This window comes from Triticum dicoccoides, chromosome 7A, assembly GCF_002162155.2.
Source record: "Triticum dicoccoides isolate Atlit2015 ecotype Zavitan chromosome 7A, WEW_v2.0, whole genome shotgun sequence".
Taxonomy (NCBI): domain Eukaryota; kingdom Viridiplantae; phylum Streptophyta; class Magnoliopsida; order Poales; family Poaceae; genus Triticum; species Triticum dicoccoides.
The window spans coordinates 256,645,024-256,664,541 of record NC_041392.1 but is presented as its reverse complement, the minus strand read 5'-3'; positions in this window follow the sequence as shown (position 1 = coordinate 256,664,541).

Below are 19,518 nucleotides of genomic sequence, written 5' to 3'. Positions count from 1 at the left end.
GATCATGGAAATCTAGCCCATAATGAAACATCAGTCCACGGACAAAGGGGTGGAGAGGGAATCCCAGCCCGCGGACAATATTCGTGAGGAACACCACTCTCTCATGAGGCTCAGGTGTGGTGACGATCTGTCCCTCGGCCGAAAGTCGGTAAACGATCTCCTGGGCCAGGTATCCGGCCTCTCGGAGCTCCTCTATATTTTTCCTCTTAATGGAGGAGGCCATCCATTTGCCGCCGGCTCCGGATCCAGACATGATTGGGTGTTTGCTTGAAGGGGAACGAATGAGGATTTGGGTGTTGGAGCTGAAGAACGGAGAGGTGGGAAGAAAGCGTGGGAGAAGGAAGGGGAACCTTATCTCCTTATAAGGGTGGTGAATATCGAACGCCCCCCCATTCACCTTAAAATTCGCCTACTCCCAAGGGCTGTGTAAACGGCATGGTTGGGTTACCCACGCTTGTATTGATGAGAATCCCGTAACAAGGGGACACGATCACTGCTTTGACAAGACGTGCCAATGACAACCGCGTCTTGAAACGTGGGGCGAAAAAGGTTCAAAATTATGATTGGACAGGCGTGACATCACATTACTAAAGTTGTCAGCAGATTGGACTTGTGTGTTATTATATTCTCTCTGCGGTTGTGTGCGGTGGTGTTACAGGTCCGGACACGATCAATTCATCTGGAGACTATTCGGGAATTCGGAAGGAGGAACCCGCCTTGCAATGCCGAAGACAGCACTATGCGCCGGATACCTTGTCATTGAAGCCAGGTTCAGGGGCTACTGAGAGAGTCCTGGACTAAGGGGTCCTCGGGCGTCCGGCCTGTTATCTATGGGCCGGACTGATCGGCTGTGAGGATATGAAGGCCGAAGATGGTACCCGTGTCCGGATGGGACTCTCCTTGCGTGGAAGGCAAGCTTGGCGAACAATTATGAAGATTCCATCTTATGTAACCGACTCTATGTAACCCTAGATCCTCCCGGTGTCTATATAAACCAGAGGACTTAGTCCGGATAGGATATACTCAATACCTTAGTCATACAGGCTAGACCTCTAGGGTTTAGCCATTACGATCTCGTGGTAGATCAACTCTTGTAATACTCGTATTCATCAATATCAATCAAGTAGGAAGTAGGGTATTACCTCCATAGAGAGGACCCGAACCTGGGTAAACATTGTGTCCCCTGTCTCATGTTACCATCAACCTTAGACGCACAGTTCGGGACCCCCTACCCGAGATCCGCCGGTTTTGACACCGACAGTCATACTGCACATAAACCATGGATTTACAATTGTTGTTACTGTAAGACTTGATGAACGTGGTGACTCCTATTTTGGCACTGGATTTTGGAAAGAAATTGCTAAGTCTTATGAACTGAAAGCTGGAACTAGAATTGCACTGAACATAAAAGGGCCTGGTCATGAGATATATGCTAACTTCCCTGACGATATCATCCGTCCAGACTTTGTTCGAAGTAAGTTTTCTTTTCAACTATTTGCATGTTGACTTACCCAGCAATATCAAATGAATTGTGTAGTATTCAAGCAACAAATTGTTATTCCCTTTTCTTGATATATTCCTACCTAATAACTTCTAGTTACCAATACACTTTTCTATTGCCCTGTTTTAACTAAATATTCCCTGTACTCCCATTTCTATCAGAAAGCGCCGCTGACAAGGAAACTTCGGAGGTGGAGAACAGGGCTGCCAACAAGCGGAGGCGGGGCGAGATAGAACCGCAAGCGAATCCAGCAGGCCTAGACTTCATTAGAAGCCTCCCCGATGATATGTTGACAACCATCATCTACCTCCTCCCAATCAAATATGGGGCGCGGACAACCGTCCTTTCCCGGCGGTGGCGCCCCCTATGGAACTCCAGCCCTCTCGACCTCATCAACACCCACGAGCTCTGCCATGGCTATCGCAAAAGCTTGGATGCGTTCTCCAAGATCCTCGGCAGTCACCTTGGCCCAACCAGAGGCCTTAGAATAGGCAAGTTCCGTTCCAACAGTAAGGACTGAGCCAAGCTTGACGACTAGTTCCGATCCCCCGCCCTAGATCAGCTCGAGGAGCTCACTTTTGATGATGGGCATATGTGCTCGCTGCCAACATCTGCGCTCCGCCTCGCGCCCACGCTATGCGTGACCAAGTTCGGGAACTGCAATTCCCCCCACCCCCCTTAATGACGCGCCCGCTCTTATTCTACCATGACTGAAGCACCTCGATCTCGTCACCATCTTCCTCTCAAAAGGTGACATGGAGCGCCTGCTCTGTGGTTGTATTGCACTCGAGTATCTTCATCTTCAGGCGATCAATGGGTTGAGTACCTTCCACACCACCTCCATGACTCTATGGACTATTTATGTGTGTTGCTGGTGCGGCGGGAAGACATAACAAGATGTGTACCATGGTATGGTCATTGAGGACACACCTGCACTTGAGAGATTACTTGTAGTTGATCAAGAAGGTCCAACTACAATCAATGCCATTTATGTGCCAAAATTGACAGTGGTGGGCTACTCGTCTGATAAATACTCAGAACTTGTTATTGGATCCACACCCGTTTAGGTACAACAGCCGCCTTCTACCTCTCCTTCTACAAATTAACATCATTTCTAATTTTGAAGATGTTTGTTCGTCTGTTGTTCATAAAATGATTCCGACAAGCTTGACCCTAAAACTGCGCATGGTGAAAGTCTTGGCACTAGAATCTATCGGCCCCAACCTGGAGCAAGTTGTCAGTTTCCTGAGGTGCTTTCCGTGCCTGGAGAAGCTATATATCGAGGTGATGTTCCTTTCCTATTAAATGTTAACCATAAGGGAGTTCAATTTGTGACACATTTTTCCAAGTTTACAATGACAATGTACTAGGATTTCTGAAGGATTCTTTTGGAGGATTTCAGTACATACATGTTCCCCCCCATATTGGTTGCTTGATCCATATGGTTATAATCAATAAGCATTTCTCCTTTGGATTCATCTGTACTAGTTTTCTTAGGGAACTTTTCATCCACTCCAACCTCTTGTGAAGAAGGCTACATTTTTCTAGAATGTAATCAAATGCCCATGTTAATCATGTCAGATCGAAGATGGCATGTTAGTGCATTTTACAAATCATGCAAACCAAACAGGCCTTTAGTAGTGTTCAAAACTGCATGTAGGCACTAACGCGCTTTCTTCTTTTGTAGATAAGATTAGGCCCAGTGGTGGATAATGTGATACAATATAACAACCACGTCAAATGCCTAGATCTGCATCTCTCAGAAATTACTTTGAACTCCTACCGAGGGACCTTACTGGAGATTATATTCGTCAGGTTCTTTGTTCTCAGAGCAAGGGTGCTGATGGTAATGAGGTTTGCCCTACATTTATTTCACAAAAATGAATGGTTTGTTGATCAGCGCCGGCGCCTGCGGCAGAATGGGATAGGCTCCAAAAATGCTGAATTTCATTTTGGAACTTCAGATGATAGAGTAATTGGAAGTCATCGTGTCAACCCCACACATGACTTCTCAGTGGCTGACCCCTTTGCAAAAATTGTGAGGTTTCTAAACCAGACTTAGAAGTGGTAATATTAGTTTGAACCTCTCTGATATCCATGTTTAGTAGATCAGCGCGGGCATTTGCAGCTGATGAGCCGAATTTCATTTCTAATATCAGTTTGAACCTTGTAATCTTCGAATTTGAGCCATATAACTCTGGAATTTGAACCTTGTGACATTTCGAGCTTTTGTGGTACAATCGTTGAAATGGCATCGTATGAGAGTCATATATTGGTAGCACTATTTTGACCTTAATATGCAATGGTCTTAGATTTTATTAACCATTCTCGAATATGTTTACCTTGTCGATCCCACAACACACGCTCTGTATAGCTAACTCGACTGCGATCTTCGACATTATTACACATAGTTGGTTTCTTCCACTATGTGCCCTATAGAGCACATAATTAATTATCGCACTCGAGTGTGCATCATCACCCTTCTATGTAACTTTGACATCATCACCCATGGGTAAAGTTATGACCGAAGTCATTCCACACACTTTGTTTTTACAAAGCTTTTTGCCAATAAACGTCCATGATTTGTCCCTCTTCTAGGCGATGCGTGGCCAAACTAGTCGGGCGGGAAGCTTACGCGGTAAACTACGCGGTAGCGTGGGAATAGGCTCACCGATTATACATTTGGCGCCTCTTCGAGCCCACGCGTGCAGTGCGGTGTTGTCAAGCGTGCACTGGAGTCCTCCACTATGAACGTCGTGACAAGACGTGACGATTACAGGCCGGCCGACCCCCATTTATTATAGCGGCCATTTAACCCTTCTGTCTCTTCAACCTTTCGATTGCGCCCCACCATTGCAAGAAGCACACCCACCACGAGAAATTCTTAGAGGGTATCCTGCGCAGCTCCAATGGCGCTCCGAGCGTCTGCCGACGAGGAGTAGTAGTTCACCATGCGTGTTGTGGTGGACACCCACAGAAGGTTCATGGACCTCTCAGTGGTGTACACCAACGACCCAGTCTGGGTGGAGCACTCCATGCACATCATCGAGTTGTTGCTTGTCGAGGAGAAGTACAAGGTAGTCTGGTTCAACCTCGAGTACACCCGTGCTCGTGTCGGGTCTCGTCCCAAGGTCACCATCGCCCAGATGTGCGTGTGCCACCACCTCGTCTACCACTACTGCCTGGCCACAAGGCCTTGCGAGCGTTTCACCAGGTTTGTCAACAGCCCCCACTACATGTTCGCTACGGTGGACATCACCAACAATGTAAAGGCGCTCGAGAATTCGGGCATCGCTTGCCAGAATCTTGTCGACATCCAGGGCCAATACAAGATCTGCGGCAGCAAGGAGCATGAGAAGGACTCACTGGTTCACCTCGCCGAGGCCATCATCGACCCCTACTACAGAGACATGAAGGATTCGTGCAACAAGGACAAGCGTGCCTGGCACTCGGCCTGGACAGAGAAACTCGACAAAGCTCACGTCGTGTACGCGGCCAAGGAGGCGTACACGAGCTACGACATGTACAAGCAGATCGTTGACATGAGGAAGTGCCTCCTTCCCTAATACGGCCAGGGATCTAGCCGGAAGTAGAGCAATGGCAAGCGTCGTCGCAATAATAAGTAGATGATTAGATCCTCGTTTCTCCTAGTTTATTATGCATGTAATTGCTAACTTTGGTGTGTGGAAATGTTATGTGTGTAGTCACTTGTGTAATTGTATGCTTAATTTGGTTATGCAATGCTGTTTTTTAAGTATATATGTTGATGCTTTGTAGACAGAGCGTAGATGTTGTGCGGACAAAGAAAATCACATCACACACAGACTAAACAATGGAACCCGTCGGTGATGTTTTCATCAATCACTCACAATTGTATACCAGCAATCGTTTGCTCACAACACACACGGCTTGTTAGCAGCAATTGTTTGTGTTGTTATTGGTCTTCGCACATGTTTCGATTAAACCTGCTTGCCGTGTATCACACACATCTTGTTAAGTTGAACCATTTCTGTTCTCTTGTCTCAATGCAAACAGTGCATCCAAGTGAACCGCATGCCGTATATTGCACACACCTTGATTGATCTGGCTGACCATTTCTTTTGTGTTGCCTAATCACAAATAGTTCATCCGAGTGAATCGTATGCTGTATATCACACACACCTTCATCTGCCTGGCCATTTCTTTTGTGTTGCCTAATCACAAACAGTTCACCCGAGTGAACCGTATGTTGTATATTACACACACCTTCATCTGGCTGCCCATTTCTTTCGTTCCTCCTCATCGCAAACAGTTAATTGAACTGAACCGTATGGCCTGCATCGCACACGCAACTAAAATATGAACCGTGTTTGATGCATCCTCCATCGCAAACATTTTGCACCTTTTTGACGGGTTTTTACACCATCGTTTGCGATTATTGCATCGCACACAATTTCGTCGAAGTGTCTCTAATCGTAGTGTCGCGTTAGCAGCATCCTGCAGTAGTGTTATCCTCTTAGGTAACTAAGGATAATTTTGACCGCTATCCAGCAATCTACTCCTGGATCACTATTGTACCCCCTTGCCAAACTCATGGCAAGGTACACAACAGGTTTAGTACACAACATGGCATATTCTATAGAACCTATGGCTGAGGCATAGGGAATGATTTTCATTCTCTCTCTATCTTCTGCCGTGGTCGGGTTTTGAGTCTTACTCAACTTCACAGCTTGCAACATAGGCAAGAACCCTTTCTTTGACTGATCCATTTTGAACTTCTTCAAAATCTTGTCAATGTATTTGCTTTGTGAAAGTCCTATTAAGGGTCTCAATCTATCCCTATAGATCTTGATGCCCAATACATAAGTATCTTCACCAGGGTCTTTCATTGAAAAATTATTATTCAAGTATCCTTTTATGATGTTCAGAAATTCTATATCATTTCCAGTCAATAATATGTCATCCACATATAATATCAGAAATGCTACAGAGCTCCCACTCACTTTCTTGTAAATACAGGCTTCACCATAAGTCTGTATAAAACCATATGCTTTGATCACCTCGTCAAAGCATATATTCCAACTCCGAGATGCTTGCACCAGTCCATAGATGGATCGCTGGAGCTTGCACACTTTGTTAGCATCTTTAGGATTGACGAAAAACTTCTGGTTGCATCATATACAACTCTTCTTCAATATCCATTAAGGAATGCAGTTATTGACATCCATTTTCTAGATTTCATAATTATAAAATGCGGCAATTGCTAAAATGATTCGGACGGACTTAAGCATCGCTATGGGTGAGAAAGTTTCATTGTAGTCAACCCCCTAAACTTGTCGAAAACAATTTTGTGACAAGTCCAGCTTTGTAGATAGTGATATTACCATCAGCGTCTATCTTCCTCTTGAAAATCCATTTATTCTCAATGGCTTGCCAATCATTGGGAAAATCCACCAAAGTCCACACTTTGTTCTCATACATGGATCCTATCTCAGATTTCATGGCCTCAAGCCATTTATCAGAATCTGGGCTCATCATAGCTTCTTCATAGTTCGTAGGTCCACCATGGTCTAATAACATGACTTCCAGGATAGGATTACCATACCACTCTGGTGCGGAACGTGCTCTGTTCGACCTACGAAGTCCAGTAGTAACTTGATCTGAAGTTTCATGACCATCATCATTAGCTTCCTCATTAGTTGGTGTAGGCATCACGGGAACGGATATCTCTGATGAGCTACTCTCCAATTCGAGAGAAGGTACAATTACCTCATCAAGTTCTAATTTCCTCCTGCTCACTTCTTTTGAGAGAAAACTCCTTCTCTAGAAAGGACCCATTCTTAGCAACAAAGATCTTGCCTTCGAATCTGTGGTAGAAGTTGTACCCAATAATTTCTTTAGGGTATCCTATGAAGACACACTTCTCCGATTTAGGTTCGAGCTTATCAGGCTGAAGCCTTTTGACATAAGCATCACATCCCCAAACTTTAAAAAATAATAGTTTAGGTTTCTTGCAAAACCATAGTTCATACGATGTCATCTCAATGGGTTTAGACAGTGCCCTATTTAACGTGAATGCGGCTGTCTCTAATGCATAACCCCAAAATGATAGTGGTAAATCGGTAAGAGACATCATAGATCGCACCATATCTGATAAAGTACGGTTGTTACGTTCGGACACACCATTATGTTGTGGTGTTCCAGGTGGCGTGAGTTGTGAAACTATTCCACATTGTTTTAAATGAAGGCCAAACTCGTAACTCAAATATTAGCCTCCATGATCCGATCGTAGAAACTTTATTTTCTTGTTACGATGATTCTCCACTTCACTTTGAAATTCTTTGAACTTTTCAAATGTTTCGGACTTGTGTTTCATCAAGTAGATATACCCATACCTACTCAAATCATCTATGAAGGTCAAAAAATAACAATACCTGCCGCATGCTTCAACACTCATGGGACCGTATACATCGGTATGTATTATTACCAATAAGTCATTAGCTCGCTCCATTATTCTGGAGAACGGAGTTTTAGTCATATTACTCATGAGGTATGGTTCACAAGTATCAAATGATTCATAATCAAGTGATTCCAAAATCCCATCTGCAAGGAGTTTCTTCATGTGCTTTACACCAATATGACCTAAACGGCAGTGCCACAAGTATGTTGCACTATCATTATTAACTTTGCATCTTTTGGCATCGATAGTATGAATATATATATATATATATATATATATATATATGTATGTATCACTATGATCGAGATTCAATAAACCATTCACATTGGGTGTATGATCATAGAAGGTTTCATTCATGTAAATAGAACAACAATTATTCTTTGACTTAAATGAATAACCGTATTGCAATAAACATGATCAAATCACATTCATGCTCAACGCAAACACCAAATAACATTTATTTAGGTTCAACACTAATCCCAAAGGTAGAGGGAGTGTGCGATGGTGATCGTATCAACCTTGGAATGACTTCCAACACACATCGTTACCTCGCCCTTAACTAGTCTCTGTTTATTCTACAACTCTGTTTCGAGTTACTAATCTTAGCAACTGAACCGGTATCAAATACCTAGTGGCTACCATTAATACTAGTAAGGTACACATCAATAACATGTATATCAAATATACCTTTGTTCACTTTGCCATCCTTCTTATCTGCCAAGTATTTGGGACAGTTTCGTTTCCAGCGACCATTTCCTTTGCAGTAGAGGCACTCAGTTTCAGGCTTGGGTCCATCTTTGGGCTTCTTCATGGGAGCGGCAACTTGCGTGCCATTCTTCTTGAAGTTCCCTCTCTTTATATTGCCCTTTTTCTTGAAACTAGTGGTCTTGTTAACCATCAACACCTGATGCTCTTTCTTGATTTCTACCATCACTGATTTCAGCATCGCGAAGAGCTCGGGAATCATTTTCGTCATCCCTTGCATATTATAGTTCATCACAATGTTCTAGTAGCTTGGTGATAGTGACTAGAGAACTTTGTCAATGACTATCTTATCTAGAAGATTAACTCCCACTTAATTCAAGTGATTGTAGTACCTAGACATTCTAAGCACATGCTCACTGGTTGAGCTATTCTCCTCCATCTTGTAGGCAAAGTACTTGTCAGAGGTCTCACACCTCTCGACATGGGCATGAGTCTAAAATTCCAATTTCAGCTCTTGGAACATGTCATATGGTCCGTGGAGTTCAAAACGTTTTTGAAGTCCCAGTTCTAAGCCGTAAAGCATGGCGCACTAAACTATTAAGTAGTCATCATATCGAGCTCGCCAAACATTCATAATGTCTACATCTGCTCCTGCAATAGGTCTGTCACCTAGCGGTGCATCAAGGACATAATTCTTCTGTGCAACAATGAGGATAACCCTCACATCACGGACCCAATCTGCATCATTGCTACTATCATCTTTTAACTTATTTTTATCTAGGAACGTATCAAAAATGGGGAAGCTATATTGTGAGCTATTGATCTACAACATGGATATGCAAAAACTATTAAGACTAAGTTCATGATAAATTTAAGTCCAATGAATCAAATTACTAATGAACTCCCACTTAAATTAACATCCCTCAAGTTATTTAAGTGATACATGATCCAAATCAACTAACCCATGTCCGATCATCACGTGAGATGGGATAGTCATCAATGGTGAACATCTCTTTGTTGATCATATCTACTATATGACGCATGTTCGACCTTTCGGTCTCCAGTGTTCCGAGACCATGTCTGTACGTGCTAGGTGATAATCCCCAAGTGCAGGGAATCATCATAGAAATTCCCAAAGGTGGAAGTGATAATTATGGAGTGTCGAACCCACAAGGAGCTAAAGGTAAGATCAATATTCTCTCAAGTCCTATCTGCCACTGATAAGACTCTACGTACACCGAACGTTTGTTTCCAACTAGAAACGAGAAATAAAACTACGTTATCGGTATGAAGAGGATAACTTTGCATGGTATCGGAGAGATAAAATATAAAAGTAGGTGCTGTTATCATAAATTTAGAATATATAACTAAATAATATAAATAGCGAGTGTGGAATAATGGTGGATCGGTGTGCGGAATTGTCTTAGGCAATTGTTAACAAGACCGGTAGTCGTCATTGCAATTTCATATGAGGGAGAGGCATAAACTAACATGCTTTCTCTTCTTGGATCATATGCACTTATGATTGGAACTCTAGCAAGCATCCGCAACTACTAAAGATCATTAAGGTAAAACCCAACCATAGCATTAAAGCATCAAGTCCCCTTTATCCCATACGCAACAACCCCCTTACTCGGGTTTATGCTTTTGTCACTCAAGCAACCCACTATAAGCGAATCATGAACGTATTGCAACACCCTACAGCGGGAATACCTCACGCTTGCACGACACGGAGGGCACAATAGGACAGCACCAAAATAAAACATACAACTCATACCAATCTAGATCATCAATCAACCCAAAGACAAAGGATATCTACTCAAAACATCATAGGATGGAAACACATCATTGGATCATAATATGTGGCATAAAGCACCATGTTCAAGTAGGTATTACAGCGGGGTGTGGGAGAGTGGACCGCGTAAAAGAGATGAGGATGATGATGATGATGGTGATGTTAATGAAGACGATCACCGTGGCGATGATTCCCCTCCCGATGGCACTCCGGCGCCACCGAGAGAGAGGAGCAGAGGTTCTCCCCCTTGTGCTTCCTCCTCCATGCCCCCCCTATATGGGGAGAGGTTCTCCCTTTGGATCTTGGCCTTCATGGCGATGATGGCCCCTCCAGGATCCTCCTCCATAGCCTCCGGTGATGATGGCCCCCTCCGGCAGGGTGCCAGAGAGGGCCTAGATTGATTTCTCATGGCTACAGAGGCTTGCGGTGGCGGAACTTATGATCTAGGTTTCTTTCTAGAAGTTTGGGTATATATAAGAGGTGTTGGAGTCGGGAACAAGTCAGGGGGCTCCTCGAGGCGGCCACAGGATAGGGGGGCCGCCCCCACCCTCGTGGTGGCCTCGGGACTCCCCTGGTCCATCTCTGGTACTCCGTGGGCTTCTTCTGGTCCAAAAACAATCTTCGTGAATTTTGAGGTCAATTGGACTTCGTTTGATTTCCCTTTTCTGCGATACTCAAAAACAAGGAAAAACGGAAAGTGGCACTGGCACTGGGCTCTAGGTTAATAGGTTAGTCCCAAAAATCATATAAAACAGCATATAAAGGCCCATTAAACATCTAAGATGGATAATATAATAGCATGAATACTTCATAAATTATAGATACGTTGGAGACATATCACTAGGCTCGTCAAGTTTGACCCAAGTATTCTGCATGTGTAAAACTGTCTTACACCCGCTGTATGTGAACGTAGAGTCTATCACACCCGATCATCACGTGGTGTCTTGAAACGACAAACTGTAGCAACGGTGCATACTCAGGGAGAACACTTTTATCTTGAAATTAAGTGCAGGGGTCATCTTATAATGCAACAGCCGTTCTAAGAAAAATAAGATGCATAAAGGATAAACATCACATGCAATCAAAATATGTGACATGATATGGCCATCATTATCTTGTGCTTTTGATCTCCATCTCCAAAGCATCGTCATGATCTCCATCGTCACTGGCTCGACACCTTGATATCCATCATAGCGTCGTTGCGTTGAGGTCGTCACGCCAACTATTGCTTCTACAACTATCGCTAACGCATAGTGATAAAGTAAAGCAATTACATGGTGCTTGCACTTCATACAATAAAGAGACAACCCTAAGGCTCCTGCCAGTTGTCGATATTACAAAACATGATCATCTCATACATCAACATATATCACATCATATCTTGACCATATCACATCACAACATTCCCTGCAAAAACAAGTTAGACGTCCTCTACTTTGTTGTTACAAATTTTACATGGTTGCTACGGGCTTCTAGCAAGAACCGTTCTTACCTACGCATAGAACCACAACAGTGATTCATCAAGTTTGCTATTTTAACCTTCTTCAAGGACCAGCCATAGTTAAATTCGATTCAACTAAAGTAGGAGAAAACAACAACCGCCAGCCACCTTTATGCAAAACTACTTGCATGTCGGTCGGTGGAACCGGTCTCATGTGCGTGGACATGTAAGGTTGGTCCGGGCCACTGCATCCCACAATACCACCGAGTCAAAATAAGACATTGGTGGTAAGCAGTATGACTATCACCGCCCACAACTCTTTGTGTTCTACTCGTGCATATCATCTACGCATAGACCTGGCTCCAATGCCACTATTGGGAAACGTTGCATCGAAAACAAAAAGAATTATGCACACACAATGATCTATCCATGGAGATGCATAGCAACAAGGGGGGGAGTATGTCTACATACTCTCGTAGACCGTAAGTGGAAGCGTTTAATAATGTGGTTGATGTAGCTGAACTTCTTCGCGCTCCAACCGATCAAGTACCAAACATACGACACCTCCGCGTTCTGCACACGTTCACCTCGGTGACGTCCTCCGCCTTCTTGATCCAGCAAGACGGCGAGGTAGTAGATGAGTTCCAGAAGCACAACGGTGTGGTGATAGTGATGGTGAAGTGATCTCCGCAGGGCTTCACCTAAGCACTACGAAAATATGACCGGAGTGGAGGGGGGTGCCGCACATGGCTAGGCAGTTGTCTATTGTCTGCTAGGCGCCCCCTCCCACATATATATAGGTGGGTGGAAGGAGGAGCAGCCAAAGGAGGCGCCCAAGTAGGAGGAATCCTACTTGGGGTCCCTCCCAAGCCACGCCCCCCTTTCCTTATTTGGGGTGCGGGGAAAAGCAGGGGAGGGTGCCCCCCCCCTTTCGTTTCTCCCATGAGAGGGAAAGGCAGGAGGGGCTAGCCCTCCCTGTTTTCCTTCCCTAGGGTTAGCCAAACAAGGGAGGGGGCGCACCAGGCCCATAACTTGCCGGGGATGCCCAAAACCCCTTCCGGTGACCTGATTCCTTCCTGGTACGTCCTGAAACACTTTCAGTGTCCAAATAACATCATCCAATATATCAATCGTTACCTCTTGGCCATTTCGAGACTCCTCGTCATGTTCGTGATCTCATCCGGGACTCTGAACAACATACGATCACCAAAACATATAACTCATATAACACTATATCGTCAACGGACGTTAAGCGTGGGGACCCTACGGGTTCGAGAACTATGTAGACATGACCAAGACACCTCTCTTGTCAATAACCAATACCGGAACATGGATTCCCATATTGGCTCCTATATATTCTACGAAGATCTTTATTGGTCGAACCATTATTACAACATACGTAATTTCCTTTGTCCATTGGTATGTTACTTGCCCGAGATTCGATCGTCGGTATCTTCATACCTAATTCAATCTTGTTACCGGCAAGTCTCTTTACTCGTTCCGTAATACGTCACCTTGTGACTAACTCCTTAGTCATTTGCTTGCAAGCTTATGATGTGTATTACTGAGAGGGCCCAGAGATACCTCTCCGATACTCAAAGTGACAAATCCTAATCTCGATCTATGCCAACTCAACAAACACCTTCGGAGATACCTGTAGAGCATCTTTATGATCACCTAGTTACGTTGTGACATTTGATAACACACAAGGTATTGCTACTTCTTGATCTTGCGTTGTTTTTTCTCTTGAAGAGGAAAGGGTGATGTAGCACAGTAGAGATAAGTATTTCCCTCAATTAAGAACCAAGGTATCAATCCAGTAGGAGAAACGCGCAAGTCCCCAATAGATGCACCTGCACAAACAATCAAACACTTGCACCCAACGCGATAAAGGGGTTGTCAATTGATGACCCACAGGTGTAGGGGATCTATCGTAGCCTTTTTGATAAGTAAGAGTGTCAAATCCAACAAGGAGCAGAAGGAAATGATAAGAGGTTTTCAGCAAGGTATTTTCTGTAAGCACTAAAATTATCGATAATAGATAGTTTTGTGATAAGGTAGTTTGTAACGGGTAACAAGTAATAAAAGTAAATAAGGTGCAGCAATATGGCACAATCCTTTTTGTAGCAAAGGAGAAGCCTGGACAAACTCTTATATAAAGGAAAGCGCTCCCGAGGACACATGGGAATTATCATCAAGCTAGTTTTCATCACCCTCATATGATTCATGTTCGGTACTTTGATAATTTGATATGTGGGTGGACCGGTGGTTGGGTACTGCCCTTCCTTGGACAATCATACCACTTATGATTAACCCCTATTGCAAGCATCCGCAACTACAATAGAAGTATTAAGGTAAACCTAACCATAGCATGAAACATATGGATCCAAATCAGCCCCTTATGAAGCAACGCATAAACTAGGGTTTAAGCTTATGTCACTCTAGCAACCCATCATCAACTTATTACTTCCCAATGCCTTCCTCTAGGCCCAAAAATGGTAAAGTGTCATGTAGTCGACGTTCACATGACACCACTAGAGGAGAGACAACATACGTCTCATCAAAATATTGAACGAATACCAAATTCACACGACTACTTATAGCAAGACTTCTCCCATGTCCTCAGGAACAAACGTAACAACTCACAAAGCATATTCATGTTTATAATCAGAGGGGTATTAATATGCATAATGGATCTGAACATATGATCTTCCACCAAATAAACCAACTAGCATCAACTACAAGGAGTAATCAACACTACTAGCAACCCATAGGTACCAATCTGAGACTTAGAGACAAAGATTGGATAGAAGAGATGAACTAGGGTTTGAGATGAGATGGTGCTGGTGAAGATGTTGATGGAGAGTGACCCCTCCCGATGAGAGGATTGTTGGTGATGACGATGGTGATGATTTCCCCCTCTCGGAGGGAAGTTTCCCCGGCAGAACAGCTCTGTCGGAGCCCTAGATTGGTTCCGCCAAGGTTCCGCCTCGTGGCGGCGGAGTTTCGTCCCAAAAGCTTGATTAAGATTTTTTTTTCCTGAATGAAAGACTCCATATAGCCAAAGATGGGCATCAGAGGGCCACCAGGGGCCCCATGAGGCAGGGGGCGCGCCCAGGGGGTAGGGCGCGCCCCCACCCTCGTGGACGGTGGGTGGCCCCCCTCTGGTACTTCTTTCGCCCAATATTTTTTATATATTCTGAAACGTGCTCCCGTGAAGTTTCAGGACTTTTGGAGTTGTGCAGAATAGGACTCTAATATTTCCTCCTTTTCCAGCCCAGAATTCCAGCTGCCGGCATTCCCCCTCTTCATGTAAACCTTGTAAAATAAGAGAGAATAGGCATAAGTATTGTGACATAATGTGTAATAACAGCCCATAATGCAATAAATATCGGTATAAAAGCATGATGCAAAATGGACGTATCAACTCCCCCAAGCTTAGACCTCGCTTGTCCTCAAGCGAAATCCGAAATCAAAAAATATGTCCACATATTTACAGATAGAGGTGTCGATAAAATAAAATACGGACATGAGGGCATCATGATCATTCTTAGAACAATATATATATATATATATATATATATATATATATATATATATATATATATATATATATATATATATATATTGTCATATGATCTCTTATGCTAAAGTAACAATTCAATCAAAATTTCAAGTATGAATCATAAACTTCATTGAGAACTAACAAACTATAACTCAGTCATTGAGGCAATTGCAATTTATCATAACATCAGAAAGAGTCAATAAGAGATTTTTAGCAAGTCCACATACTCAACCATCATTTAGTCTTTCACAATTGCTAACACTCACGCGATATTTATGGTTATGAAGTTTTCATCGGACACAGAGAAAGATAGGGGCTTAAAGTTTTACCCCCCCAACCTTTTACCTCAAGGGTAATGTCAACAATAATAGTTCATGAAAACTCACATCCAATTAGCTATATATATCAGGATCTTTCCAACACACTGTGCTTGCCAAAGGATAAAATGTAAAAAGGAAAGGTGAAGATCACCGTGACTCTTGCATGAAGTGTAAGTCAAGAATAAAAGATAGGCCCTTCGCAAAGGGAAGCAGAGGTTGTCATGTGCTTTTATGGTTGGATGCACAAAATCTTAATGCGAAAGAGCGTCACTTTATATTGCCACTTGTGATATGGACCTTTATTATGCAGTCCGTCTCTTTTATTTCTTCCACATCACAAGATCGTATAAAACTTATTTTCTTCACACTAATAAATCATACATATTTAGAGAGCAATTTTTATTGCTTGCAACGATGACAACTTACTTGAAAGATCTTACTCAATCCATAGGTAGATATGGTGCACTCTCATGGCAAAACTGGGTTTAAAGATATTTGGAAGCACAAGTAGTATCTCTACTTGGTGCAAAGAATTTGGCTAGCATGAGAGGGAAAGGCAAGCTCAACATGTTGGATGATCCATGCCAATATAATTTATCTCAGATGTAAGAAAACATAACCAATTACATTGTCTTCCTTGTCCAACATCAACTCTTTAGCATGTCATATTTTAATGAGTGCTCACAATCATAAAAGATGTCCAAGATAGTATATTTATATGTGAAACCTCTCTTTCCTCATTATTTCCTATTAATTGCAACGATGACCAAAACTATGTTTGTCAACTCTCAACAATTTTTATTCATCATACTCTTTATATGTGAAGTCATTACTCTCCATAAGATCCATATGATCTCTTTATTTCTTCTCTTTTATTCTATTCCCTCAAGATCATAGCAAAATAATCAAGCCCTTGACTCAACACTAATCTTTATTATATATAGCTCACAGACTCAATTACATAGAAGGATCATAAAGCAAAACTCACAACTAGATCATACTAAAACTTTATTCTACTAGATCAAGATATTACCAAAAGGATAAACGGTAAAGATAAAAGTGATGGTGATACGATACCGGGTGTGACGCCCTCGATTCAATCATACACTAATCATACATGCAAATGTGTACGATCAAGATCAAGGACTCACGGGAAGATATCACAACACAACTCTAGACACAAAATAAAATAATACAAGCTTTATATTACAAGCCAGGGGCCTCGAGGGCTCGAATACATAAGCTCGAAAACACAAGAGTCAACGGAAGCAACAATATCTGAGTGCAGACATGAGTTAAACAAGATTTGCCTTAAGAAGGATAGCACAAAAAGAACATCGATCGAAAAGGCAAGGCCTCCTGCCTGGGAGCCTCCTAACTACTCCAAGTCGTCAGCGGTCTTCACGTAGTAGAAGGCATCCTCCGGGTAGTAGTAGTCATCAGTGGCATTGTCTGGCTCCTGGGATCCGTCATCTGGTCGCAACAATCGGGTATGGGGGAAAAAGAAGTAGCAAAGCAACCATGAGTACTCATCCAAAGTACTCGCAAGACTTACATCAAATCTAAACTAAGTATGCATCTGTATCAAAGGAATGGGTTGTATCTGTGGACTAAACTGCAGAATGCCAGAAGGGAAGGGGAAAGCCTAGCCTATCGAAGACTAGCATCTTCTGGAAACCACCATCTTGCAGCAACAGGAAGGAGTAGAGTAGCATAAAGTAAAGTAGTAGAAGTGTTATCAACCTCGGCCAGAGATCCTTTCTCGACACCCTGCGAGAAAGCAATCCCAGAGCCATACTATCCAGTTATCATCACATATCCAAGTCTCATCTCCATGTCTCATCTCAAGTATCCACTTCTAGTTGTATCGATCGGGATACAACTCCAAGTGTCCTTTACCGTAGGACAGGCTATCGATAGATGTTTTCTTCCCTGCAGGGGTGCACCACCTTACCCACCATGCTCGATTAACTCCGGCCGGACACACTTTCCTGGGTCATGCCCGGCCTTGGCCAAGCAATACGCCGCAACCCGACCTAGGCTTAATAGAGAGGCCAGCATGTCGGACTAAACCTATGCCCCCAGGGTCATGGGCCATCTCCCCGGGAACTCCTGCACGCTGCGTACGCGGCCGGTGAGCAGACCTAGCTACCTCCTTCAACAAGGCAGGTGCTTACGCAGTCCAACCCGACACGCGCCGCTCAATCGCTGACATCTATTAAGCTTCGGCTGATGTATACGACGCAGAACGCCCATACTATGCCCACATGATGGTTAGTGCTATCAGGCCAGAGGCCCCTCGGATCAAATATCCAAATTGTAGGATTAGGAACGCGTGGTAACGAGCAGAGACTCACGATCGATGTGACCCCGTCGCCCCGTCTCGAGTACTTGCGGCAAGGGCTATGAATGCCCGGCCACGCCTCGTAAGTATCTCGCGGGCACCTTCCAGGTCAACCCGACTCCACATCACTTGCAATTAAGCTCGTGCGGGTACCACTCAGGGTCAACCCGTCTTTAGTCACATGGTTTAGTGCAAATTCATAGTAACCATAGTAACTGTGTGTCTAACACCAAGGGGAAAACCCGAGGAATCACCCCCGGTGAATTCCACTTGATGTTGTCATCAAGGTGAACGTAAGAGGATCCACCCTCGAGGTTCACGTTTGATGGGTTGCACGACAGAGCCGTAACGGAAGTGGTTAAGGAGGAAATCACCCTCGATGACCTCGACCGTAAAGCTACACTACGGAGATCTCATCCGGAGTGATGTAAGAGGTTCCACCCTCGGCACTTGATGGTAACTCTGCAGAGTCGTACAACTAGGGGGTGATGTGTGGTGTCGGGGCCTGGACGTCGATCACGTTGATCGAGTCATCGAACATAAAGCGGGGCAACTCGGACAAGGTGGGGGTCACTGATGGATCACTAACCAACCTATACTAAGCAGTTTAGGATAAGCAGGTAAGGTATAAAAGCAGGTAACAACAACGGGCTATGCATCAGACTAGGATCATACAGAAAGCAGAAGCAGTTCTAATGCAAGCATGAGAGGGAAAGAAATGGGCAATATCAGAATGCTCAAGGAGGGTTTGCTTGCCTGGTTGCTCAGATAAGAAGGAGGGGTCGTCGGTGACGTAGTCGATCACAGTGGCAGCATCGGTCTCAGGGTCTACCGGAGAGAAGAGGGGGAAGAAACAGTAAATACAGAGCAAACAATGCATCACAAGGCATAACATGACGATAGGCAGAGCTAGTGTTGCCCTAACGTAGTACTACACGTTGCAGACGGAGGGGATAAACATCCGAGGATGAATCCCCGGCGTTAGATGAAATCCAGACAGATGAAAGAGAGGGGACGGTTCCATGTTCAGCATGCTAGTGGCATGTGACAGGTGAATGGACCGCGCATTCGGATTCATGGGATTTTTCTAAGCAAATTTCATGTAGAAAACATTTTCATCGGAGTTACGGTTTAATTTCTATGATTTTTCAAAGATTAAAACATTTTCTAGATTTATTTATAATAATAGAAAAAGGAATATGACGTCAGCATGACATGATGATGACCTCAGCAGTCAACAAAGTGGCTGACCATGTCAAACTGACCAGTGGGTCCTACCTGTCATAGACAGTGGACTAACAGAAGTTTAAACTAACTAAAATTAGGTTAGTTAACTACTCGACCCCACCTGTCAGTGCCTCATTTATCTAACTAATTGATTTTAATTATAAAAATGTTTTAGGTAAAA